The following is a 26949-nucleotide window of genomic DNA, read 5'->3' on the forward strand; positions in this document are numbered from 1 at the left end:
GTGGCCGGGGCACGTGACGCCCGGGGGCGCGCGGGCGGTGTTACCATGGCGACTGCCCGGGATTTCTAGGGAGGAGGCAGCCGCCACCACCATGTTTTCCTGTTTATTGTACTTCAAATAGCTGACCTTGGGAAAGACGCCGCTCCGCTTTGAACAAGGTCTTTCTCTCCGCCCGCCGAAATGCTATCAGAGGTTTGTTTTGCTGGGTTGGAAAGCTGAGAACCATGAGCTGGTGTCTCTGCCAAGTTTAGGATTTTTCCACCAGCTACGCTCGTTTATTTCTAGCCTCTTTTCGTAGCAAAGTCTGTTGACACGCGGGGTAGACCTTGGTTTTAAAATTTGCTTTCCTCAGTGGTGCTTTTGAGAGCAGAGTGTTGTTAAAATAATTAGAGCAGGCTACTACTTAAACCCAGTCTCCACAAGTTTATATGAAAATTAAGCAATTTTAGATTCAGCAAGAATATTTATGTTAAAATTCTCAGTTTGCATCTTGAATCTGACTGAGTCACTATGCTGCAGCTACCATTGACATACAGGCTATGGACATGATCCAGGAAAACAAGGTATTTTGAGACTAGTGAAGGGCATCCTATGTCTGTGTTACTGGTAAAAATTATTTTTACCGAAACCTGCAATTTCTGGGTGAACCTTGCTGTGATAAATAGATGTAAAATGTGGTTTGCTCAAGTATTAATAGTAAGCTGCAAACAGCTTTGTGTGAATGAGAATTCAGTGCTATTTATGGAGGTGTCCCACATTAATCCCAACCACAAAACTGACAGCACAGCTACATGACATACCCAGCAGATGAAATGCATAAATGTTTTATATCTATATTAGTAGGTTCAAAATGAAAATTGGTAGTTGTAATTCTGTTGCAGACAAGGCTGAAGTTTTAGGATGCAGTCAACTATAAGTAACTGAAACTAAGAACAAATCTTTCCTTTATTGCTTTGCCTCTAAGACCTGGGAAACAAAATAACCTGCGGTTTATTTGCTTTTGAAAAAACTAATGCTACATGTTTTCTGCCTGTGAAAATACTCTGCTTTACTCTCTATGCTGTTTAATTTTAATCCTTGAAGGAGTTTTGAGAGCAGTCTGCAACAAAACCCAGTACACTGCCCGTATTTCATATGGTTCAACACAGAAGCAGAGAGCAAACTTGTGTGAATCGCACCTGAAATAACTATGCATTGTGTCAATTTTCCTCCAGGTTTCCTGATCCATCTCAGTTTTTCCTTCCTCTTAAGTCTGTAGTAAACATGGAAGGCTTTTAGCCATTCTCTCAACCACTTCAATGAATTTTTTTTTGACTAATCCATCTAACATGATCCTGTTTTTTTCCACCTGGACCAAGGATAGTCCAATGCTCAGAATGCAGTGACAACCCTCATTTTACTTCTTGGAGAAATAATTTTCTCACCTCTTAATAATTTGAAGCCAATTTGTGGGCTTAAATATGACAATTTTACGTACTTCAGTATGTGTTTTCACTCTTTTCTGTTCCTGTTTTTCTAAAAACAAAGATGTTATCAGCCAAAACAAACTGTTCCAGAAAAGTAGCTGAGGTGGAAAGCACCTATGCAACTCAGTCAGATGCTACCCACAAAAGTGTTTCAGAGTACAAAGTCAAAAGTGGTGCATCAACAGGAGTTCCACAGCTGCCTGTTACAGTCTGTCTGCATTCATCTTGGGTTTAAAAATATGTTTAAAATTAATTGGGATGCTGCAGCCATTCTTGGCAGAGATGGAAAAGAGAAGTGATATTTTCAAAATCAAATAAAAATACTAAAATTAACAAGAAAGATACAGAGCAAAAGCTTAGTAAGGTAGAGTGCCAGATTTGTGGGAACAGGAGAAATCCCTAGCTATGTTACTTAAAACTTAATACAGAGCTCCTGAAATCATTGTAAAGATTTGTACAAGTGTTGCAGATTTTTGATCACGAATTGGCGCGCACACAGGATTTTATCACAGAACGAAATTCAGAGTTGTACTTTGACAAGAATTTGAATAAGTAAGGGGGAAAAAAAGTCCTGGCATAGTACTATTACTATATTTGGAAATGCCAAGAGGAAGGCCAGAATATATCAGGGATAATAGTTCAGAAATTTACTTTCAAACAGCAAAAATTACACAGTACAAAGTATCAAGGAGCTCACAGTCAGTCCCGAACTTGTGGCTGTTGATCTGAAATGTTAAACCAATTTTTGATACAGCTCTGCAAGACAGTTTGTATGCAGGACAGGCATATATGTGAATGAATCATCACATAGAAGCCCTTTACAACTGCGCGAGCAGATGTATCCTATATTTCTAGAAGAGAACAGATCCATAAACTGAGAATCAAAGCAAGCTTATAAAGAATATATCTTACCAAACACATTACTTTTTTTTTTTTTGTAGAACAAACTTTGGAGACATTTTTCGAAAGCTTATGCAGCTGATAGTTGGCTAAAAGGAGGTTTTGGCTTAAAAGAGATTGCAATATAAGCTGATTTGATGCAAGAATTAAAGATGTCAGAGATGAGAGTAGTTAAAAGACAGCTATCCAGTAGTTCTTAAATCTGAGTGGGTTATTATCCAACTAGGTATTGTGTCTACCATGCAACTATTATTCTACCAATGAGTGTAAAAAAAGCTTATGCTTTGGACCAGACAGATAAAACACATCCAGAGACCGAAACTTAGGAGTCCTTGTTTCCTTGGACTGCCTTATCCTCGACTTCAAGAGGCATCACCTCTAGCCTTCTGTCTTGCCACGTCGTTCTCCCCTGATAAGAATGCTTTGAGAATCATTTGGAGGGATTCAGATTAACCACAAGGCTAATTCTCTACTTGTGCTGAGATGAGCCCTCAGCCTGACCGTTCTACTTATCTTGCTACCAAATCCAGAGATGCATCCTGAAAGCATGTAAGAGGATGTGTAGAGATGCTTTTAGGCTTCTAAAAGCCTAGTTTTGAGAAGAGGATTTGGGGATCTCCATATGTAAAGAGAGGTGCCTCCCTGCAGGCCTGCCATAGTACCTCTCTTCCAAATAGGAGAAGAGAAACAATTCTAGCCTATCTCACGTCATTCATGGTTCTTTTTTGTCAAGCTAAGTTGTTCTCCAGTTGATGTATTGACTCCACTGGATCTCATTTTCAATTACATTTCTGTGTAACAGAAATGCACACCATTTGATCAGGAGACCGGAAGTCTAGGCTTCGCTTGCAGAGGCAGTAAACTGTAGCCCTTAGGTGTTATAATGTCTCCTTTTGACATCCCAGTGCTTCAATGGTTCTGGCCACAGCTGTTCTCCGATCTACTTCCTGCCCCAGTGATTGCTTCACACACTTTCAGGGAGCAGCAAGAATGGGCCACTCCATAAGGATAAGTAGAAAAGGAGCTTACCCTTTTTTGGTAAGCATAAAAAAGGCTGGCAAGGGCAGTGTCTTCACCCACAGTACATAAGCAACAAGAGGAGAGCAGGTTCAGTGTGAGTAATTTGGAATGACCACCAGAAAAGTCTGCAGCAACAGGGCTGTGTCAGAGATCAAGCCAGCAAGGCAAGCGCATGATCAGTGAGGCGCACAACTAGGCACAACTATACATACAATACTGCTCAGTCAACAACCAAGATCGAGGACCGAAGCTTAAATGCAGCTTTGAAGGCAATGTTTGGAGTCCCCCAAGGAGACCTCTCTCAGCACTTTCCCAGCAGTCTGGTGCAAGGTGACGCTGCAGCACTGTATCTAAGCTGGTCTTAAGCACAGGCAGCCAAACACTGAGGAGCAGGGCAGGGAAGAGGTTGCACAACTGCTCGGTGCGTTCATGGCCCTGACAGATTTCTTAGCTGTCGTCTACCTTTGTGGACATATGAAACAAAACTGTGCTAAGATTAGTGCTCTTTTTTGCATTGCTTCTTGACATGTTTATACACAGCGAAGAGGAAATACAAATTGTCACTGGCACAGAGGAAGAAGAAAGCCCAACACACTCATTAGGCTTGGAAAAGACTTGCAGGACCTTCAGCCTGAAATCCTACAGTTCACTTACAATCACGTTGCAGATATCATCTTAGCTTCCTACCTAAACTGAATACTTCCTTTGAATCCTTGTCTTACTGAGTCGGTGTATTTTTTGTCCTCACCTTCAATGTCCTTCATTGATCCTTGTTCTTTTGTCTCGTCACAGCAGCTTTCTTCAGTCCACCAATGGTACACATTTGTCAGCTGCTGATGCGAATGTTTCTGTGCTTCATTCTGTGCTGCTCTGTATTCATAGAGAGCCTCCCTTGAAATGATTCAGAGAACTCATACTCTCCACCTTCAGATCTTCTGCCTTAAGATTCTTTTTAAGGAAGGTACAGTTAGAAAATTAGTCAGTTACACTAATGATGTCTAACTTGAGGGGCAGGTAGGTTTACCTTCTTTTTAAGCTATTTATTATAATATTTTAAAGATAATTATTCACAGGTATTTCTAAATATTTTCAGGTTCTGTGCTCTTTTTTTCACCAAGCCCTTTCTCCATTTCTGAATTAGTGTTAGTATTCTAAGTATAATCTGTATTTATTTTGGTCTTAAAAATATTTTTCTTCACTGAATAAAAGTGGTGATTAAGAGCATCTTAATTGTGACCCTGATTTAGAAAAGCAACCAAGCATTTGTATATTTTTAAGTGAATATTCTGTCAAAGTGCTTAAAATTAAGCATGTGCTGAAGAGCTTTGCTGAACTGGAACCAAAATTCCTAAATCATATTTGTAGCATAATTTTTGCCACTATAATTTTGTTACTTTTTTCATGATTATAAAATACTGTTTCCTTCTCTGCCAGAGATTTCAGCAATGATAGCATTCAACCTCAGATTAGGCTATGGGTCAGCCTTTCATCACATTCATGGAAATCTTGTTTGTTTGCCTTAATTTAAGGATCACTACTAACTTGTTATGAACAAGAAAAAGGTCTAATCCACAGGCAAAGAAGATGATAATATTTAGTACACTCTGAAACATGTTAACAGGTCCTTTTAATAGTGCTTCTGTTGTTTAAGAATGTCACAACAACCTAATGTTTTGTTAACTAGATTTACCAGAGGAGATGTGTTCAGAACTGGATCAGTTAATACACTGCTAGAGCAAAGAAGAGAATGAATTGAAAGTTAGTATGCAGAATTACTTTGATTAAATACTATTTTGAAAACAAGGCCTCAGAAAATATGCTGCTTCTTGAGGAAGTGGTTGTATCTTTCATAATTGCTTTGAGTGGCAAATGATATAAAATGAATGGGACTCAGATTCTTCATGTCATCACAGGATATAGCTGAGATAGATAGAAATTACATTTGAATTTTGCAGAAATGATTAATCAATCAGGTAGTTTGATTTAGCTGGTGCTTCTCCCAGGTATTCAAAGCAGTACACAGCTAAGCTGACTGCCAATAATATCAAAACATCATGGAGTTTATCTGTTGTTTCTCTGTCATCTAAAGAAGTTTGATAATAATCTGCAATTGTTTTGAAACAGTTTTAGATACATTCACTAATGCATGCTAGACTGCTGCTCATCACTTGGAATCAAATGGAAAAACAGAAGGCTTTTGTACACATATTTGAAAGCACAGTGGGGAAAATGAAGTAGAACTTTATTTGCAAATACTCTGTTTCACAGTCCAGCATCCTAGTAACTTTAAGTGAGGTATTTCTGAACATTATGATTTATTATAGATATGATTTATTTTGCACAGGAACTGGAAGAACACTGTGGAGGAAATAGAATCTATAATATATGCCTCCCAGCCATTCTGCATCCATTAGTAGTATATGCATAAAATTATAAGGAATGAAACAATTAGGACAAAGGTGTTGCAAGAAGGTATATTATTGGGGGCATGGAATAGCTGCTTTAGAAAAAGGGCATAATGAAGAATTATATTGACCAGCTGTTACCAGACAAAAAAGTTCAGAAGGAGAAAAGTGCACTGAAATTAAAGCTGATGGCCATGCAGTTACTAGGGAGGAAAATGATTATCCTTGTTATTGGCCTGAAGGGGATGTAAATGAAAATGTTACAGTACAATGTGAATCTTTTAATACAGATGAAGAGCTGTGAATGAACAAATGCCAAATGCCCTTTCTAACTAGCTACTTTCAGCCACAGGGCAAATACAAAAAAGTTCAACAGAATAACACTTATAAATATTTAGGAGGAGGAATATGTTACATACGGTTCTCTTACTCATGAATCTATTACAATGAGCAGAGATTAAATATATGTGTGTGTATGTATGTGTGTGCATATATATATATATAGAGAGAGAGAGATAAAAAATAAATCCTGATTCAGAAAGGCTTTTAAGTGTATGCTACAACAAGGCATGTATTTAAGTCCAATCAAAGTTTGATCCATGCTTTAATTCTTTCTTGATCTAGGGTCTTAGACAGTTACTTTTTTTTTTTCTGGACATCTTGAAGTTTCTTGAAACTAGTTATATGTAAAGGCAGCTGCCATTTTGCAGTCAGTGTGATCTGATACAGAAGCGTATTTTCTCATGAAGACTTTACTGTTGTTCCCATTTTCTTCCTTTCACCTAAAATAAAAATAACTCATGCTGAAAATGCAGTCTCTCCGTGCTAGCTATTAAAAACAAATCAGGGAATCACTCTGCTATATTAAACCACACATACCTAGTTATGATTTAACATGCTGGACAATGAAACTAAATTCCACCCTACTATGTCTTTTTTGTGACAGCAATAACAATCTTCTTCTTCTTTTTTTTTTTTTAGGTTGATTAGAATGTGTGTTCAATGTCTTCATTGCTCCAGCATTTCTTTTTCCATTTAAGGACCATTTTAGCTGAACTGTCAAACATTGCTTTCATAAACAATAGGTTTCCCATTCAGAATATCTTTTTCCATGCTTATACCATTAATATATATGTCCAAAGACTCCTGTGGAGAGTGAAATTACTAGGTTGTCTACCAGCAAATATAAGTGGTTCCTGCTTAAAAAGATGTTCTAGGTAAGTTAAAATGAGAAAGCCTGGACAGCAGCCAGATGTGCTTTTTCAGATTAAAGCAAGATGTCTTGCAATTGGCTATGCTTCTTTAGTATGAAGGCAGCAAGATAAGACATTAACATCAGAGAGGAAGTGAGAGAGAGAGAGAGAGAGAGAGCACGTGCTAACATAACATGGAGCACTAGGTGCAAGTTTTGCCTTTCTGCTGAAGCAATGCTACTGAGATCACTACTGCTGGAACTAAGTGTTGCTTTTCCAGATATTTAATAAAAAATAATTGAGTCACCACAGACCTCAGAAAACAGGCAGAAGATGCTGCCATGGGCCATTCAGACAAGGTTCTTGACCGTATGAGTCAAAACAAGTTAAATCCCTTGGTTTTTTGCAAAACTGTTTCAACTGTTGTTTCTCTCTCTAAGCAATGGGAGATTATGCTGAGATTATGTAAAACATTTTCTATGAATAAGTATAGAGTCATGAGGCTGGGATCCAAAGAACCATTATATATGTAGGAAGTTGATGAAGTCTGTTATGGAGAGTTAATATTGAAAAGAATGATGATTATTATTAATACTAACCTCTGAGGGAATACTGAAAAAGAGCTAAATGGCAAATTCATATGACTGCAAAGCAATATGGCAGTAGTAAAAGGGCATTGTAATTTGATGCTGCACACAGAAAAGCTGTATCAGAGAGGAAGGAGAGAGCTGTGTAAAAGTGCCAATGCAAATAGTACCTGGAATTCTATGTCCATTTTTTAGATTGCTGGCCAGAGGTGATTTACCACTTAGAGTACACCCAAAGAACAGAAAAATATTTGGGAAATATTTGAGAGAATATTACAATCTTAGAAGGTGTTGTTTTGCTGAGAATGACTAAAGGGAAACATATTTTAAGAGTATAAATTTAAGTGCCAAAGAAATACAAGGAAAACGATTAAACAACATACAGAAGGTGTCAATAAAAGAATGAGAACAAGAACCTGTCCTCACTTGGTGTGAACCTGGTGGCACCTCAGTGACTTTGATGAACATATCTACCTTTTTCTCAGCCTTCAACATATAGGCTAACTGCTAGGAATGGCCACAGTGAACTATCTCAGGATAGAATTGTCATTCATGATATTTGGAATTAGATTGGTCAAAACATGAGCAAAACAAACTGTAGAGGATATGCTTACAGGCATAAAGGAATTACAACAGGCAGCATCAGAGCAGCATCAGAGCCTATCTCAGTCACTGAAGCTGGCAAGGCAGTTTGCAAGCTAATACACCAGTAAAGCTCCTCATTTTTTTCAGTGATATCATGCAAGACAGACAGAGCCAACTTGCTGCACAGGCAAAGCCAGAGTAGCGGAGCCAACAGCTTTGCCTATGCCAAAGGACACAAGGGTTGTTTGTAAGAGGAGTGCGTACTCCGTAAAGAGCAAATTCTTGCCTCCTCCTCCTCTGCTGTTGCCACCAAAGAAGGGGTGAGGGTTTGCCAAGTGATGGGCAGCCCTGATCTCTTTTTCACAGACATCTGAAAAAAGCTCTGCTGACCCATCTCAGCTTGACCTACTTACCTTCCTCCTCCAAGGCTTCCCCAAATCTTCCCAGCCCCGCCGTCCTATTCACTGCCCCTTACCTCTTCTACCCTTTCACTCAGGTGATGTGCTGAGCTGTCTTAGTTTTTTGCCACCAGGAGCTTCTTTACAGTAAGCTTCCTAGCACCTTAGAGTTCTCCTTGCATAATAAATTGCTTGGAGGGATTTTGTTTTACCACCTCGGAGGCAGATGATTGGTCACATGAGGCTAATTTTTACTGCCCTAAAGGTGCATTCTAGCTTATGATAGATGGAGGTATAGTAACTATTATCCGGTGAATGTGAACCCCAGGCTACGTCTATACCAGCAAGCAATGCAACTTAACGGGAGTGAGTCTACAGACCATAACAGTAAGTGCTGAGTTCCTGTTGTACATTCTTCCTGCATTTGGAGGATTTTTTGCTGAATTAGATCTATTCTGATTTTGGAGACTTAATACCTGGTAGTATTTGAAGTGTCACAGGTCTGCTTTGGCCTGCAATGTCTACTTTAGTTCTATCTGAAAGAAAACTTATTTGTGGACTCTGACATTGCTCCAAAGCACTGAGAATGAGGGTGATTTGAATTAAAACTGTAATGTGGGTGCATCCTTAGGTGTCTATGATTTCCAAGTATTTTTAAGAGCCTCTTCTACGAGATTTGGTTTTAAAAAGCCTTTGGAAAGAACAAATTAATTGTATCCATCAGTTTACTTTTATCTGTCATGGTATTAATTCTTTCAAAGAATTTTTATAGGATAGAGTCATGTTTACTGTTACAGAAGCTGAATTGTTTAGTTCTTATCATTTTATATTAATCTGTTGTGCTTTGCAGCTCTCTGTTCAATTATTGTTCTCAGCTGCTTTTCTTTGCACTAAAATAAGAAGACTGTAAGAAGAGCCCACAAACACTTAAAATTTTACTGTGTAAAGTATCTAATTTCAACCTATGAACTGAATAGAGTTTGTTTTGTGAGCAGTATTTGGAAAGATCACTGCCATTTATTTTGCCATAAAGATGTTTGCATATGTTGGAGCAGAGAAAGTAGCACTGAATAGATGGTGAATAAAATCTTCCCATTCAAAGAAACTAGGAGATCAGATACCAAATGAGGTATCATTTCTGGGAGATGTCTATTTACAGTAGAATGTTTTCTGAATCTAAGGGTAATTCCCATGGTTCAGTGGGACAATAGGAAGCCTGAAAGGAGAAAAACTGTGTTTCTTGTGAAGATTTAAAGTGGTGGTGGGCATTGATAAGTCTGTGAAGGGATAAGCGGAAGAAGTAGTGTCTTAGGAAATATACTGCGTGAACAGAAAGACTAAAACTCTGGACTTCTTTTGAATTTTGGGTTTACACATTTAGATCAACTTTGCAATTTTCACCCTATATCTGACTCCTAGGGTCATATTCTGATAAACAAAACTGCTTCTTGGAAAGTTGACAGTTTCCAGGTTATCCCTAGAAGCTAGGGTTCCTAGGTGAGCTGGAAGCTGGTGGTGGAGCATCTCTCTGTCTGCACTAGACGACTATGGTGAAGGTCTGTGGAATCTTTCTGGGGCAGTGAGTTGTCTGTCTGCTCTATTGTAGTGGGGTAATCTTGCTGTGGATCATCTCAATGGCATCGAGAGAAAAAGTTAATTTCAGAATAAAGGAAATTATAATTGTGAACATGAGAATGATGTAAAAAAATCTTTTTTTTTTTTTTTTTTTTTTTTTTTTTCAGTGCAGGTGATACTGTACAATACAGCAAAGGAGCATTAGGATAAATCTAAATTACATAGAGCTCTCAGTAGAAGTGCAGAAGAAGAACAGTAAAATCAAACAATAAAATGAGAAACAGACTGGAGAAAAAACATAGTTAATCCAATAGTACTATTCACAGGAATTTTCACAAAATCACAGAATGATTGAGGTTGGAAGGGACCTCTGGAGATCATCTAGTCCAACCTCCCTGCTCAAGGCAGGCCACCTAGAATATGTTGTACTTGATCACATCCAGGCAGGTTTTGAATATCTCCAGAGAAGGAGACTCCACAACCTCTGCCAGGGCCCTATCACCCTCACAGTAGTGAAATTTTTCCTCATATTCAGGTGGAACTTCCTGTGTTTTGGTTTATGCCTGTTGCTTCTAGTCTTGTTGCCGGGCACCACTGAAAATAGTCTGGCCCCATCCTCTTGACATCCTCTCCTAAGGTATTTATATACATTGGTAAGATCCCCTCTCAGTCTTCTCTTCTCCAGGCTAAACAGGCCCAGCTCTCACAGCCTTTCCTCATAGCTGGACTCTCTCCAGTAGTTCCCTGTCTCACCAGTACCGGGGAGCCCAAAACTGGACACAGTACTGCAGCTGTGGCCTCACTAGGGCTGAGCAGAGAGGGAAGATCACCTTCCTCAACCTGCTGACTCTTTTTCTAATGCACCCCAGGATACCATTGGCCTTGTTGGCCACAAGGGCATGTTGCTAGCTCATGGTTAACTTGTACGCCAGATCTCCAAGGTCCTTCTCTGCAGAGCTGCTTTTCAGCAGGTCAGCCCTCCACCTGTACTGGTTCATGGGGTTATTCCTCCCTAGATACAGGACCCTGCACTTGTCTTTGTTGAGCTTTATGAGGTTCCTCTCCACTAAATTCTCCAGCGTTTCCAGGTCTCTCTGAAAGGCAGCACAGCCCTCTGGTGTATCAGCCACTCCTCCTGGTTTTGTATCATCAGCAGACTCGCTGAGGGTGCGCTCTGTCCCTTCCTTCTTGGTTTTACATGGAGACAGCTAGTGAATCTTAAGAAATCAGGATTATTTGTGCTTTCTCTCCAGGAATGATTATCTGATAGGATATTGTCTCTCTTTGCCAACTGCAAGGTGTAATGGATTCCTCTGTAGCTGTGTTTTAAAGGACATACATAGTGAAAGCGTGAAGACAACTGTAAAATTTGGAAAGAGATGGTGGCAAAGTAAATGAAGTAACTTTATTCCAAAAACTTCTTAGGCAAGGCTTCACGTGACATTCAGGACAACACATAGAGGAAGTAAGATACAGGACAGAAGATAAGTTTTCTTTGGGAACTTGAAATTAGATGGTGAATTGGCAAGATGCAGAACTATAGTGCAAATATTTCAGACAGAAGATGCTGCAAAAAAAGAAATACCTGCTAAAGTTATATAGGTGTATATATAGATTGTGTAGGTAATTACCGTTACAGTTTATGAACAAAACTAACTTTGGGTCCTTTTCTATAGATTCACAAAGAATTTTCCAATAATAATATTTGCCATTCAGAGCATCTTTCATTATTAAAGTTAGTTAGTCTGAAAGGCATTCCTTGTTTATAAAATTATGGCTTGATTGAGATTTAAGATAATTTTTTTTTCCAGCCCCCAAAAAACAAAACAGGCAAGGAAAGATAATACCCCCCCCCTTTTTTTTTTTAGTCAAAGCCTATATCTTTGATTTTTCTGAGAGATGCTGTTCTTTGAGGATGCAGAATATGTCAGGTCAAAGAAAAGGCTGGAATGGAGATGGAATTCTGGATTGATTAAAGGACATTTATAAAACGTAACCAGTTCCATCACATGAAGTTCAAATGGCTGTGTTTGAAACTAGGTGTTTGAAACAAGTAATAAGGACAAATTAAGAAAAAGATAAAAAAGCAAAAAAAAAAAAAAAAAAAAAAAAAAAAAAAAAAAAAAAGAAGAAAAGAAAAACAAGATTGACCAAAAAAAGGAAAGGATTACTCTAGGTTTTGTATTTCTCAGCCTATGAAAAATATATCAGGCTGCTGGCAGTATTTCTTCTAAAATTTTCCATCGTCTTTCTGAGAAAAACAACTCCAAACAACCTTGGGCTGTCTAAAACAGTTTGAAATGAATCACCTAACATTCATAGTTTGGAACAACTCAAGAGAATGTCGACAAGCACTGAATTCTTCTAGCAGGTTTCTGATTTAATGGATTTGGGTCTTTATGCAGAGTTTTGGGGTTATAGATTGAAATCTGTTTCTCTTTTTGCAGCCATCCAAATTAGCTGTTGCGTTTGTCCCTCCAGCTCTCATATTTACAGAGAGAAGGGTACAAAACAGAAGCCTGTGAACTGAGAGAAAAACAGAAAAGCTGATTTCGCTAGGCTGCAGAGGAGGCATCTATAGAAGGACTGAATCTGGTAAAATATTCAAGCATTAAAAGTATCCAGTAAAAAAAATAGTCAAAATGAGATGCATAGCTGCACGAAGGCTTTAGTAGAGGTTTTAACAAAAAAACTGCTAGAAGAGTGTGGAGTGTTCATATGGCCCACCTTTGACAAACGGTCTGGATAACAACACCTGCAAGGATGTGTATAAACAGTACGTGTATGTATCAAGTACACAAAACCGTCTGGTAGGTTGCTTGCCCAAAGCTCGTTGTGTTAAAGAGGAAGATGATCATCGACCGGATTGAACAGCAACTGGGAAATCACAAAGAGACTTTTGAAAAAAAGAAGTTATAATTCTGAAAAGAAGTATAACAGAAGCATGAACATTTATAATGGGGGGAGACCTTCAAGTGGAAACAGCAGCTGTCACAACCTGGTTTGACACTGCCAGAAGTTACCCTGTCAGCATCAGCACAATCTCCATCCAAACCAGACAGTACAGCCTCCCCCTCGGATGCTGTGGGTAGCCTGCAACCAGCCAAGGGGTTGCCAGTGAGGGGTGCAACAGGTAGTGGCTCACAGCCAGGCTGTGCATGTGTGGCCTTGTAGGTGCTTTTTCACTGTTGTGTGCACTAATGAATAGCAGGAGGGCATGGGTACAAATAAATACTCGTATCCCCCCCAGGAAGTGTGTGCCAGAAGGGGAAGGAACCTACACTCCCAGGAGGGGGTGCTTGTAACCCACACATCCAGCGTGTGTGTGGGTACATGTTACTATGTATAGGGATGATGAAACCTTCTTGTGATTAGTCAACAGAAGGCAGTTGAGAAATTTGTAGGTGTTTATTAGCACTATGTAAGTATATAGTATTATGGTTTATCTGTTGTATTACTGATATTGATCCTGAATGTATAGTCAGCTGAACACTGATTGCCAGTTAATTATATGTCATTAATAAATCAATAAACCACCTTCATCCCAATTTGGTTAAACTATGTGCACTGAGAAGTTTTTCTCTATGACAGAAGGAGAGAGGAGAAGTCTTTTCTATTTCATCAGTGGGAGAGGGTAAAGGCTTCCAAAGAGAAGTGGATAGGCAGCCACATGTTAGTAACATAAAAAAGTGGCAGAGGTGAATTCACAGACTACGTAAAAGAAAAACTATCATTTAATCAGTATAGATCATATTTATGATTACATTTTCTGATGGGAAAATGAAGTGGAGGAATGAGACCTGAAGAATTTTAGGAAAAGCCCCACAGAAGCTTTCTCACAAACCTTGATGGGATCTGAGTAAATGTGAAGCCAGAAATGTATCTAGACCAGATAGACAGTCTGTGTTAGAAAGCTGCCGTTGAAAGCATTGGGAACTCATGAAGGATGTACTGATAAATTACAGGAAAGAACAGAGACTTATTTTAGACAATCAGGAGCAGAGATAAATGGGGAACCTGTGGGGAACCAGAGGTGCTTGGAGCTGGCCCAGGAGCCTAAGAGCCATGGTGTCAGTCTGCACTGAGTCTGAGAAGTAATGAGCCATCACAGAGGAAGAGTTGTCCTGTAGTTTCACATGGCTTTTGAGAGAACAAATACCCTAGCTGAGAATATAAGTGATAGGAGCTAGATTGCTCCAAAAAGGAGGAACGTGACTGCTCCATACCTTTGACTATGGCTGTGCTACTGTTGCATCATTCCTCTTCATGTCTGCATGTAAATCTTTGGCAACAAAACTAAGAACCCAGCCTTGGAAGAACTACAACAACATGGTATTTCTCAGGAAAATTAGAGAATGAATGGTATCATTGGGAATAAGCCAATAATAAAACATCTTACGGCTGCAGCATTTATGGGATGCTTTAATATTTACATAGTGATGTTGTTTATTATAGTTAGACTGTAGCTATTCCTCCTTCAAAATTTTCCACTTTTAATAATCTTTACAGATTCTTGACTACACTAAAATATTACATTCTTTTGTAGTTTCATCCAGTTCCACCAGCTGCAGAAAAAAACCTTTTCTTTAAGTTGCTGATGTGTGATCAGAAACTAATGATGGAGATTGTGACTAAAAAGAAAAAGGAAAATTTGAAATTCCTATTACAAAACTGATTGAAAACTGTTTTGTAAGTGCTGATTTAGAAGTAGGAAATGGCTTATCGGAACTCTCAGTGCTGTTTCTTATTGTGATGGGATAAATTGATAAATAGTTTATCAACCGTTTAAGTCATTCAATAACAGGCAAAGCTTCTTGTGTTGTTTAACTTTGAAGAAGTCTATCTCTGTAAAAAGATATGAATAAGAATATTAAGATAGTTGGAGTTAGAATTATATAAGGAGTTATAATTGGATGGGTAAAATAATAACCTTTATTTAAAATGTTGATGCTTACTATCACATTTTCTTAAAAAAATGATGTCTAATGAAGCAAACGGGCAGTGACTTAAGTAGTGTTAGAAGAAGTTGGTTCAGCATGACTTCTGGCACCTTTTGTTCTATGTCTGATAGTGGTTTGAGCTGAACACTTTTTACTTTATCGGTTTTGTAAAAGTTTTTAGTTCTTGTAGCTCTTCCTTTCCTATCATAAATTAAAAGGCTTAGGGAGGAGTTGCTCTCTACTTACTACTAAATTTTGGTGCAGCCAGCTTCTTAGTGTTCCATATGAACACTAAAGAATATGAACTTTCTGACAGACCTGCAACAACTTCATCCTCTAACTTTGGAACTGCACTTACTGTTCCTTTCAGTTTGGCACAAGGATGATGATCAGCCTTGCCAAGTGTTAGCTGCTCACAAGCTATTGAAATGGATAGATAGCCAAAAAAGTTGCTATGGTAAAGAATTGCTTTTATTTAAAAAAAAAAAAAAAAAAAAAAAAAAGGCAACACAGACCTAGCACCGGAGTAACTGTTGTGGTGATGTCTTATCAGTCAAAACAATGTATATACTTCATTACTAACCTGGCAGTTCTGAAGGCAGTGGTGATGTAGGGTATGACTATGCGAAGTGATTGTAGCTGGCTTAAGAATTAATAAAAATTAGATGAAAGGTTTATTTTGGATTGAAGCTTCAATTAATCCTACAAAAAATTTTTAGGAACTGAACCGTATCATATGAATAGTAGTAGTTGAAGTAGGTGACCAAACTTTGGGGAAAAACGTTCTGGTGAAATTGTCACCCATTATTACATATATTAGGAGCCCTCAAAATTTTGTTTTCCCTGGAAATTTCAAGGCCTCTAACTGTATTTTTTTAAATTTAATTTTCAGCTAATAGAGATCAATTCTATCCTAAAACTGCAAGATTTCTCACAATGTTAATGAGCGATACAGCCCCACAGAATCGAAAACATGGATAATTTTAGCCAGGTACACAAACCATTGTCTTGACATGATGGTGGTAAATCTTACTGGGTTGGAGAGTGCTCCTTTTAAAAATCCTTTGTCATGGAGTAGGGAACTAAGTCTGATACAGTGGCTGCTTGGACATCTGTGCAAAACATCATTCATCCAATTTATGATCAATAGCTTGGTCATGCACTTATCAGCCAGTTACCCTGCTGCATCAGTGCTTTGCCATTGGGTCTTTTTTTCCAAGCTGTGGCAGCCCTCAATGGAGAGTGTGAAGAAGCTGGAAGGAAAGGTCCTTATCTCAGCCTGCAGGGGGCAAGTGGTGTCATGGGGATTGCTGCCCTTCTTATGAGTTGGTGTTGCAAGGGAATCTTCTCAATAAGAAGTTAACTTCACTTAAAGGATCTTGGGAAGGGGAAAGAAAGCACCTGGGCCAAAGCTGGTGAGGGACTAGGGTGGGCAGGAGTTATGCAGGCAGGTTCCAGCTCTTCAGTCATGGCAGAAATTTGTAATGGATCTTCCACTTGTCAGCTGCAGGCCACAAGGGACTTGGAATAAGAATTTGGGCAGTGAATGCAAGAGAAGTACTTTAAATGCCAAGAGCATAATGTTTATCATCACTGTTGTGGTGCAGCAGTGGATAAAGTGGACCAGTATCCACACAACTGAACAATAAATAAATTACTGGTGCTACCCTGTTCTTATATAATGTTTTCCACCCAAAGATTTCAAAGTTCTTGCCAAAGCAATCTAACGATTTCATCCATATATATCTGAGGGGGAAGCTGAGGTAAAAAATATGAAATTGATTTCTCCATGGGTACCCAGCAAAGCAATGATATACCTGGGATGAGAACACAGCTCTCCCATAGGCCAGTCTGCAGCTTTGCACAGGAGAAAACCTGCCTTGTAGACTGTTCTCTAAAAAAGCTTTTGGTTAAGAATCTATCTCTAATATTCCATGGTAAATACAATTAAAAAAATACTAAGCTAAGAACTAGCATAGAAAGATTTCACATTTGAACATAGAATTGAATCAATGATCTTCAAAGTTGCTAAGAACTTGACCAATAAGTATAAATCCATCTTACTTTTCCATTCTGTATATCTATGTGATTCTACTCTACCATCTGTAGTGAGAGGATTATTGATGGCCTCCAGTCCTTCATCTCAGCTTTACAAATAATTTACTGTTCTTTCCTTCTTGGAGCATAGGAGGACCAATAGAAGACTTGTATCTTCAGTAAATCATTACTAGTGTTGGTGCAGGCTCAAAGCCCAAATTTAGCCTATCTTTAAATGGAGCAGAGGAAAGCGTCCTGTGTGACTGATAAGCAGGCTTTTTATTTTTATTTTTTTGATTGGTTTAACCACATCTACAAAGGCCACTTCTTCGGAAGAAGTGAGTAGCTTTGACTAAATCTTCTGGCCATAGAAAACTGTGTAACCTGAATTGATACAGGCCAATGACACCAAGGAAAAAGGGGATGAAAAGCTACACAATATTTGCAATGACACAGTCCCACAGTCATCCTTCTGGCAAAAAATTCATGTGCAAGAAGAGGACAATTGATGTTAATAATTCACCTAGCTCTAGAAAGCAGTCACTATGTTTTCCTTGTTTTAAATAAGAGCTAAACAATGTCTATCCAAGACTTTGTGTGCACAGTGGGGGTAGCATTGATCTGCCTAGAACCTCTGGTAAAGCCATGACTGCCTTAACACATAATTAACAGAACAGTTTAATACCTTCAGTATTAAAATAATCAGATCCTTTCAAAGCCAGCCAAACAGCATGGAAAGTCATTTCCAGAACTGACTTCCATCCCTGTAGTTACCCTCCTAGCCCTTTCCAAGAACTCTTACACAATTTTCTGTATGCTGAGACAAACATCTTTTTGCATGAATTCAGGAGCAAATTCTTGAGTTGCTGTACATGTCTTAATTATCAACTATCTGTAGCCTGTGCTTTTTCTCAAGTCCGGGCTTTGTTTATGTGTAAGTATGCACTCAGGCAGTGGTGTAACCCAAGGCATAGCAAAAAAATGGCCTTTCACTCTTGGCCTGTGCCTCCGCTTTCCTGTCTAAGCTCGTCTCGAGCCCAGCCTCACTGATCAGCATGGTATCACCTCCCAAGCATGCTCTTGCATGACAAAGCTGTGTCCCAGAAGGGCATAACATGGAGAAAAAAAAAGGGAAGAAATTGGGGAAAGCCAGAGAGAAACACGAGCATGACCACTAGCATTGTACCATAGGTGTGGGGTGGATATTTCTGCTTTGCCCGTGCCAAAGGGTGGTGCTTTGCTGAGGCAGGTGCTGCTGAAGCCCCCCATATTTTGATAGCTGCCCAGTGCCATACTTGGGCCAGGTCTCTGACAGCAGTGGTAAGAGCTGTCAGAAGCAGTGCCAGCGTGTTGACTCACCTGGCAGCGCCTGGCAGGTGGACACCAAACAGGGATGGGGGGTTGAATTCTGCTGCCACTACAGGACCACTCAAGTGATGGCAAGAGGGGCAGTCATGGTCGGTGCTGAGGCCCATGGTCAGCATCATTGTGTACTCTTACCTACCCACCAATATCTGGTGCAATCTAAGGTGAACTCTCGTGACCTGTTTCTTTTTCTTTTTTCTTTTTCTTTTTCTTTTCTTTTCTTTTCTTTTCTTTTCTTTTCTTTTCTTTTCTTTTCTTTTCTTTAATCTCCTGGTTCATTCCATGGTTACTACCATGGTTACTACCATGATCTAGCAGAGGGGAAAATAAATGTAGGAGTCATATACTAATCCATTTTATTATCTTACTGAAAACTAGACATAGGTGAATAAATAATAATGAGAGTGGATCTGAATTAATAATAACACAGCAACACTACCTAATGATACTGGCAGCCCCAATAATCCTTTCTCTCTCTCACAACCCCCCAAACATTATTCCTTTACCTGTTTCTTGAGATCCTATAATCAGTTTTTTATTTTGTCATCCAATTTAATCAGTTATTTAATATTAATATAATTTAGAAAAATGCCATGTATTGCAGTGATGCCCAAGCTAAGAAGACTAGAACAGGGGAAATCCCCCATTAGGCAAATGGCTCTCTGAAGTACAGAAGCAGTGAGACCAACAGTAAAATTCATGTATGTCTTCTAACAGGTTACTCAACGCATTAAAGAAACTATGTAAAAGCACTCTCTTTCCTTCATGTTTTTCCTTAAGTAATATCTCCCCTTTCTTCCTTTTTTAGTTTAACTGGCTACCTTAAAAGCATGAGCAGCCTATTATCTTTCTCCCTCTCACACATTCAGAGCTGGCATCTTCCTTTATCTCTTTCTGGGGCTGGAGGGAGGTCAAGTTCCTTTACTGAGCTGTATATCATACATAAAGAGAGAAGAATTTGGTGCCATCTGCAGCTGCTGGAATGGGAATAAATTATACCTGTATTAGGTGTCTGTGAGCTGCTGTCAGATCACAGTGTTTTTGTTTTCCTTGTCTATCTTCATTTTGCAAATCATAGGTGATGACCTGAATTGAAAGGCTATTGAGTATCAGGTTCTTTTTATTTTTTGTTTTGACGACACATTTTGAGAGATAGCCTACTATTTACTGAAGAATTTCATTTGAAACCTGGAAAACTGTTTGCCAAAACACAGGCGGGAAGAAAGATTGAAATGAGCACTTTATATTGCAATCTTTAGGAAATACTGGGTTTAGTTTGCTTTTTGAAATGACTGCTTATTGCTGCGTGGCAACAAAACAGAGGGTGACCGTGGAGGGGTCACCCTTCCACAAAGCTGTTTACTGGTTTCTAATCCAAAAGCAATCTTTAAAAATAAATGAAAACTGAATACGGTCTATATAAATTCAGAGATGACCTAGCACACAGTTTACTGCTGCTTAAAGGAGAAGAATTTGGTGTGTGGGGTGGATGCTGGAGAATTGCCCTTTATTTGGACATGCAAAATAAAGATCTGTTTTTCAAAGAGCTGAGCACCTGGAACTTTCTTCTGGCACTAGCCTACTAGCCAGATAAAACAGATAAATGCCAATCTAATCAATCTATTAAATAATTATTTTTTAATGAAATAGACATAAAGCAGTAGCAAAGCTCTCCACTCTATAGCTTTGAATAAGTAATGTATGAATAAGGAATGCTAAACAGACACTACACTGCTATTTGTGTGTATACATAACATGCACATACATATGCCTTCTCCCACCCATATCTATACTGGAAAAGAAAAGATAGGATAGCTGATGTATGAGCCAAGAAAAACATTTATTTTGGAAGATACCTTTTTAGAACTGACTTTGCAGAATTCAAAAAATGTGTTTGAAATTAGAGAGGCCTGTTTGTGGAGGATATAAAAAATAGATGGAAGAAGAAATCACTTAGAGAAATGCTAATCCCCTCCTCCACAAACTGCCCTTTGCTATGACCCTGACCTTTAGTTCCGTCACTTGAAAAGATCCTTAAATATTTGTTGTGATATTTTGGGAATAGACAGGTACAGATAGAGCTGTATCCTGGTTACTCTGACTCATTCCCTCCCTACAGATGAAGATAAAAAAAAATGTATCTAAACATACATAGAGCCACATTTTTTTTCACGCAATAAGACATTCATGTTTCAATTTAGACAGTTCCTCAGTGTTACTAATTTTTACTCATGCAGCACCAAGCTCTAAAAGAGCAGGAGATAAATAAAGAGTGATATCAGTAAATCATTGTACATTTTCTTGCTGCGTAACTACTTAGCTTTGTACGCTCTATGTGGTCACATGGATACACACTTAGCTGAGCATATTTATTCTATCACAATCTCAAATCATCCGTACTGTTGATGTCCAGTTCGTCTACACTAAACGTGATATGTTTTACACATGCGACTGTGAGACACGCAACTGTGAGAACAGCTTCTACTTTTACTAACACTAACTGTTACCATGCTCGCAACTGCCAAATGCTGTGCAGCAATTACAGCAAGCTACTTAATATAGTGGCCAGTGGGAAAAGAGGAGACTCTTTCTCTCTCCATGGCATGCTCAAACGCAGCAGCTGTTTTAGAGATATAAACATGTACACAGCTGGCTTCTGGGTAGTTGCTTTTTGTTGTCTACAGAAAGAATTTGCTAAGCAAACATTCATTTACCTAAGCAAAGGATGCAGATTCTTAGTATTATGTTTAAAGATCTCTTGTTGAATCTTGGAGTGCATGCTTCCGTCAAAAAATTTTTATTAAATGAACATTAAACAATGTATATGCTGATTATATTTCTTAAACTCACATTTTCTAAAAGCCTTTGCAATCTGCTCCTCTGTGATAATCTCAACATATAACCACAACACGATGCCCTTTTGAAAAACAAACTGCCTTGAAAAGGATATGTTGACTGCTAGTCCAAAGTATATTGACTGCTCGCCCTTAGGGATAAGGCTCCTTTAAAAAGTGTTGCTATTTGTACACCTGAAACTGCTGCTTATCTGTGCAAAAGCAGGACACATTGTTTGAATGAGTGACATAAAATATAAAATTAATTGGATAATCTGTACAGAATATTGTATTTCTTTTGTTTTTTATTATCATGTTTATGTTATATCAGTACTTTGAAATTACTGGTAAGCCAATAGTACTTATTTTGGTAAGAAAGATGACTGTGCCATTCTCTGATCATTTTTGGTATGATTACTTGGTTTATTTTTGGGACATCACCAAACACACAACTTTCTTTAACTGTTTCTCTCCTTGAGTTCAGGTGTAGGCTCTGATTTGGTAATGTTCCACACCTGCTTTGCACAAGCATAAATGACCTACATGTGTGACAAAAAAGTCAAACCCCAGGACTGTAATTAGAAGCTCTTGCAATTTAAAAAGTTTTCAAGGAGGCATTGTGGTCTCCTCTGCTTCTTTATCATGTCTCTGCAGTTAAAGTCTTACTTATTATAACTGAAAGACAGCTTTCATAAGCTAAAGCATTCTAAGCTGACATGTGACCTATCTCTTGTGTGTCACATAAAGGAATGTGCTACCTTTTAAAAATTAATTTATCTTGCTTCTTGGACTTGCTTTCAGCTATGTTGCAAAGGTAGCATAACAGTATCAAACACGCCTTCTATCTTCAAGGGAAAGCAAACAAGCAGCTGGGAGTGTTGCTCTGAACATTCATTCATCACGAAGCATAATGAAAGTCATGAGTAGAGATGCTAATATAGCTCTCACTTCCAGGGTTACTGTATATAGAGAGGACAATTGTCTTCCTTACAATAGCAACTGGAAAATTGAAGCTTCTGCAGTTGTTACACATTTGTTTCTAGTCTCTTACTATCAATCCAGAATCTCAAAACACATCCAGTAGCAAACAAATATACCAAAAATATGAATGAGGTATGTTCCAATTTTGCCTCTGCCTTTATACACAGAGAGAAAAAAAAAAGGAGATTCAACTCTAGGTACTGCAAAAGCAAACTGATTAACAAACATCCTCTTCTAATATTTTAGAACACACATGCACACACAAAATGATAAGACCTTGGTTGGAAAAATTGAATATTGATTAATGAGTTCTCTTGAGACCTCACCTTTAAATGACACATCTTGATATTTTGAAAATTTCTAGGATGTTATTCTTGTTTTATAGACACCACAATTGTCAGTTTTAAAAAATGAGTTTCTGTAACATAATATGTACCACATTGAGAAATCCACATGCTGTGATTTTACTGAGAGTGAAAACTTGCTTTTACTCTAGAGAGTAGAGAGACTTCTTGTATTGCAAATAATAGAAAAAGCAGAGTGCTTTGCTGGCATTTTTAGGTCATATTTCAATACATATTGAAATATTCTCTTTTATTCCAGAATTATTCCAGTTTGAATTATTTTCTTATTTCTCCCAGCAGATTCTGTTAAGCAGTTTTGAACTCTCATTAGAAATATGATTTATTATGTCATTGGAGTTGTGCAAAGCCATGGAAGCTGTGTGGCTAAGCTGGAAGCTAACGGAGTGGCAGAGATACACAGGTATAATTATCACGATATGGTCCAAATGCACATCCACCATCAGAATTATATTTGACTTTAATTTAATATATATTCATCGCAAGAGTGGGGGGATGGCTTGAAGGATAAATTTTTACTCTTTCACCTTCTGAATTTAAAGTCATAAAATTGGCTACGTATGAAAAACGTGGCAGTGTGAATATAGAGCCGAGTAATCTAAATGAAGGAAAACATGTTTTCATTTTTGCATGTAAAATCCTAAGTCTTTTTGAAAAAGGAAGACCACTCTGACAAGTGCTGTTATGTGTGGCTGTAACAGCTTTCCAAGTGAGTCATCAGCCAGGTTTGGATCCCCACTTCTAGTTTTACTGTGCAGACACCTGTAACTCAAACTAACGGATTTCCTACATTAGTTGGCAGAAAGAGTAGATTTTTATAGTATAAGGATCATCTGCCTGAGAAAAAGAACTAGCACTCTGAAATAGTGAGTTACGTACTTCAGAACTGCTCCATGGCTACATTTGGCAGAGTCGTTCTCGGAGGCCACGTGGCGACATGGCTGGAGGAATGGATTGACATATGAAAATGTCGCATGGCAAAAAAAATCCATTTTCTGAACAATTTTAATGAGATTGGAACTATTCTATTCATCTCAGAGGAGTTTTAGTAATTTCATGTTAATTTTTCCTGTAAGAAAAGAGAAGATTGAGGAGCTGCTCAATTTATTGTGATTGATACCTCATTTTGGCTGTCAGTCAGTGACAGGCTTTTGTTGTCAGCATAGGTCAGCCACTAGAAGGAAGGACGATCATGGATATATTATTGTCCCATGTACCCGCGAGGCAGAGCTTGGTCAAAATTTCCAAAGCCACAGGCACTCAAGTGTCTCCTGAGGTGACTGTAATGAAATCTAGTCCCCCACAAACAGTTTATAGATGCCTTCAAAAGTAGCCATAGCAATTGGTCTTTTTCGTCGTCGTTCAATGCCCCAAATTTAATTCTTTGCTAATAACCACGGTGTCATACATATGTTACTGCAACATATAAGCAAACTTAAAATTACACAGTAAGTACTGGAAAGACAGCTTCGGCAAGCATAGCCATACCTTCCCCAAAATACTATTACAACAGAGTTTTAGCCATTCTTCATGGTTCTTAAACTTACTCAGCTCTGATGGATTAGAGCCTTAAGGGCACATTCCCCTTTACGCAGAAGTCTCCCTGAGCGTTCTGTTCTGCGCTGATTAATCTCATTCAATTTATGCCCACTTCGTTGCGGGACACGTATCAGTCTCTGGGAGTAGAGTCCACCTGAGACTATAAGGATCAATCCTTTGAGTGCAATTAGTCTACAATAGTTTTTAGCCTTAGATCAGTTCTGTACAAGAGTGCTTTCCACAGCTGCCTCAGACTTGCTAGTATAAATTCTGAGTCACATGAGTTATTAAAAATTTCCCTGCAAAATGCAGCTTTTAGCTTCTGGACAGAAACAGGTATTCATATCTCAGTTTCTGGGGATATTTCTGAAAGGTTTGAGAGGTTCTATGAGCCCTTTTGCTCAATTGTAAGTACAATACTTTTGTTCTCCAGGGTTAGGAGCAAATTCATCAGAAAGGTAGAATTTTATTCAAGGCTTCAATCAGCAGCCATCTTACCCACTGTAGCTATGTTGACTTTGCTTTTCTTTTCAAAGGGTGAAATAATACTAGAAAGCCCACACTTCACTTCTTAATAATTAAGTATTCAAACAGGTAAATACTTCAGGCTTTTGCTATACTGTTAGAATTATATATCACAGACTATTTTTATTCAAAGTTCAAACGTTACTTATGTAAACATTATTTTCCCACATTATCACAGATTTCTATTGATTCAAAGAAGGGATTAGAGGGGCACAATATGAATTTAGAGAGACCAGTGTTTTAGGCTTCTAGGCTAGATGAACAATTGATCTGTCACAGGTTGGTCAAGTGATCAGGGAGCACAAGTCCACCTTTTAACCTTAATACATGATATCAACTGTTTTTATATTCCAGACCAAAAATGGCAGATCTTTGATATCACACTGAACTGATTTATTTGGTTATGTCTTCTGCTGTACACTGTTAACGTATGTAACCATAACATGGTACAGAACATATTCTGCACCATGGAAAATATAGTGCATGTTAGTCCACACATCCTATACAGTGCCTATTTACACCGGCTGTTGCCATCTTACCTCTTTACCTTTTTGAATTGTATTAGAAATATGCCAGGTAAGATTGTTTTTCAGAAAATGAAAGCATATGTCATACGTTGATAAGGCATTCCCTTGTGTTTATAAAGACAAGTTTTATTGTGCTTCTCTGTCACCTAATTTACTTAAATTTATGTATCTATGTCTATAGAACTATACTTTGGGCTCTCAATTTGTTAGTCACTGGTTCAAAATCTTCTCAGATGCTAGTGACTCAGTGAAGTCTTGCCATAAGCAAGTAACGTTAGCATGCAGAGTCCAAGTTATTTGAAATTAAATGTGCTTTTTTTGACAAAAAAAAGGGCTGTTGTTGAGGTGAAAATTCAAAGTTACACACACTGTGCTTGAATTTTCTAGAAAAAAAATCTTAGATGAATGTAATGGGGTCTCTGTGTGCTTACAAAGAGGTAAGCTAATGACAAATATATTGGCAATGCGGACAAAACACCTGCAAACAAAATCAACTCAAGCGTGCATCATTAGGAAAACAAAAAGCAGAGCACATCTGAAAAACTGAAGATGGCTATTGGCCTTACCTCCAAGTAGTGAAATCAAATTATTAAGGAGAAAAACAGAAATCTTTTTTTTTATTTTTTTTTAAACCATTAGGCCTCAGTGAAGCAGCAAAGAAAAACTACACTGATGCTAAATATACAGCTGGAGCCCTGGGTAACCTCACAACTACAGAAAAGCAAGCCAAGGGTGTGGATGCTTACCTACAGTAAGAAGTAAGAAGGAATGGGACAGTCTGTGTTCCTTCAGAGTCTCACTGGAGTGGCTGCAATGGTGTGTGAAGGAGTCTGAACTGCTCCGGCTGACAAAGGGGATCAAGGGCTTGGGGATAAATGCTCTGAGAAGAACCTCTTCTTTGGTCTTTTAGAACACCCACTGAAGCAGATCTTCAGTTCCCTAGCCTGCATGGTTTTAAGTATCACTGGGAGGCAAAAATTTGTTTGCTTAACTTGCCTTTGGTTATGACTTGAAGTGCTCTCATTTTTTTTTGCTTCTGGGAGGCTGTACTGAGTGGTAGTCCATTCTCCAAATTTTGCTGGTATTGGGTTTTCTAATACAACACCACTGAAGGTGTGCTATCTAAAAAGAGAAATAGACAGGGATGCAGGATGTAACCAAAGGCTGAAGAGCATCAGTGAAAATAAGTGCCAGGAAGGAAACTCTTCAGTTTATTGCCCCTGAGCCCTTTTGGGCAGGTGAGGTCCACCTCACTTCCAGCCTGGCAGGAGGTCTTGTGCAGTGCCAGGTAACCCTGGTTGTTCATATCAATGCACAGTCAGCAGGCAAAAGGCATATCAGACCCTCAGTGTTTTAAATTCTGAATAGAGTATTTTACATGGCTGCACCTGGAGATCTTGCTTCATTTATGTAATATCTGTATGCTTTGACTGTATTAAAGCTGGTTTATGATTTTTGTAGTTTGACAGTATTGTCATTGTTCTATGCAATTCCTAAAATATTTTCCTTTCACAATTCCACAAAGCAACAAATATCTAAAAGGGAAAAAGAAAATAACAATTTATGTTTGAGGACAAAAAGGAAAAGAAGAAACATGGCCAGAATTGAATGTTTTATCTTCCAAAAGGCCTGAGATCCTCCAGAAATGATCTGATCTTGAAGTTTAAAATCTAAAACATGAGGAAAACATAAATTATTTGCAAAATATGT

The 26949-nt window shown here is 38.4% G+C and overlaps 1 long non-coding RNA gene across 1 annotated transcript; it reads left to right on the forward strand.

Annotated features, from left to right (window-relative positions):
- The first annotated feature begins 44 nt into the window (after window positions 1-44).
- Window positions 45-26699, forward strand: LOC134138440 (uncharacterized). The gene is made up of 3 exons (XR_009957898.1): window positions 45-192; window positions 22931-23051; window positions 25879-26699. It is a non-coding gene; the product is annotated as an uncharacterized LOC134138440 (long non-coding RNA).
- The last annotated feature ends 250 nt before the right edge of the window (window positions 26700-26949 follow it).

This window comes from Rhea pennata, chromosome 3 (assembly GCF_028389875.1).
Source record: "Rhea pennata isolate bPtePen1 chromosome 3, bPtePen1.pri, whole genome shotgun sequence".
In the NCBI taxonomy this organism is placed as follows: domain Eukaryota; kingdom Metazoa; phylum Chordata; class Aves; order Rheiformes; family Rheidae; genus Rhea; species Rhea pennata.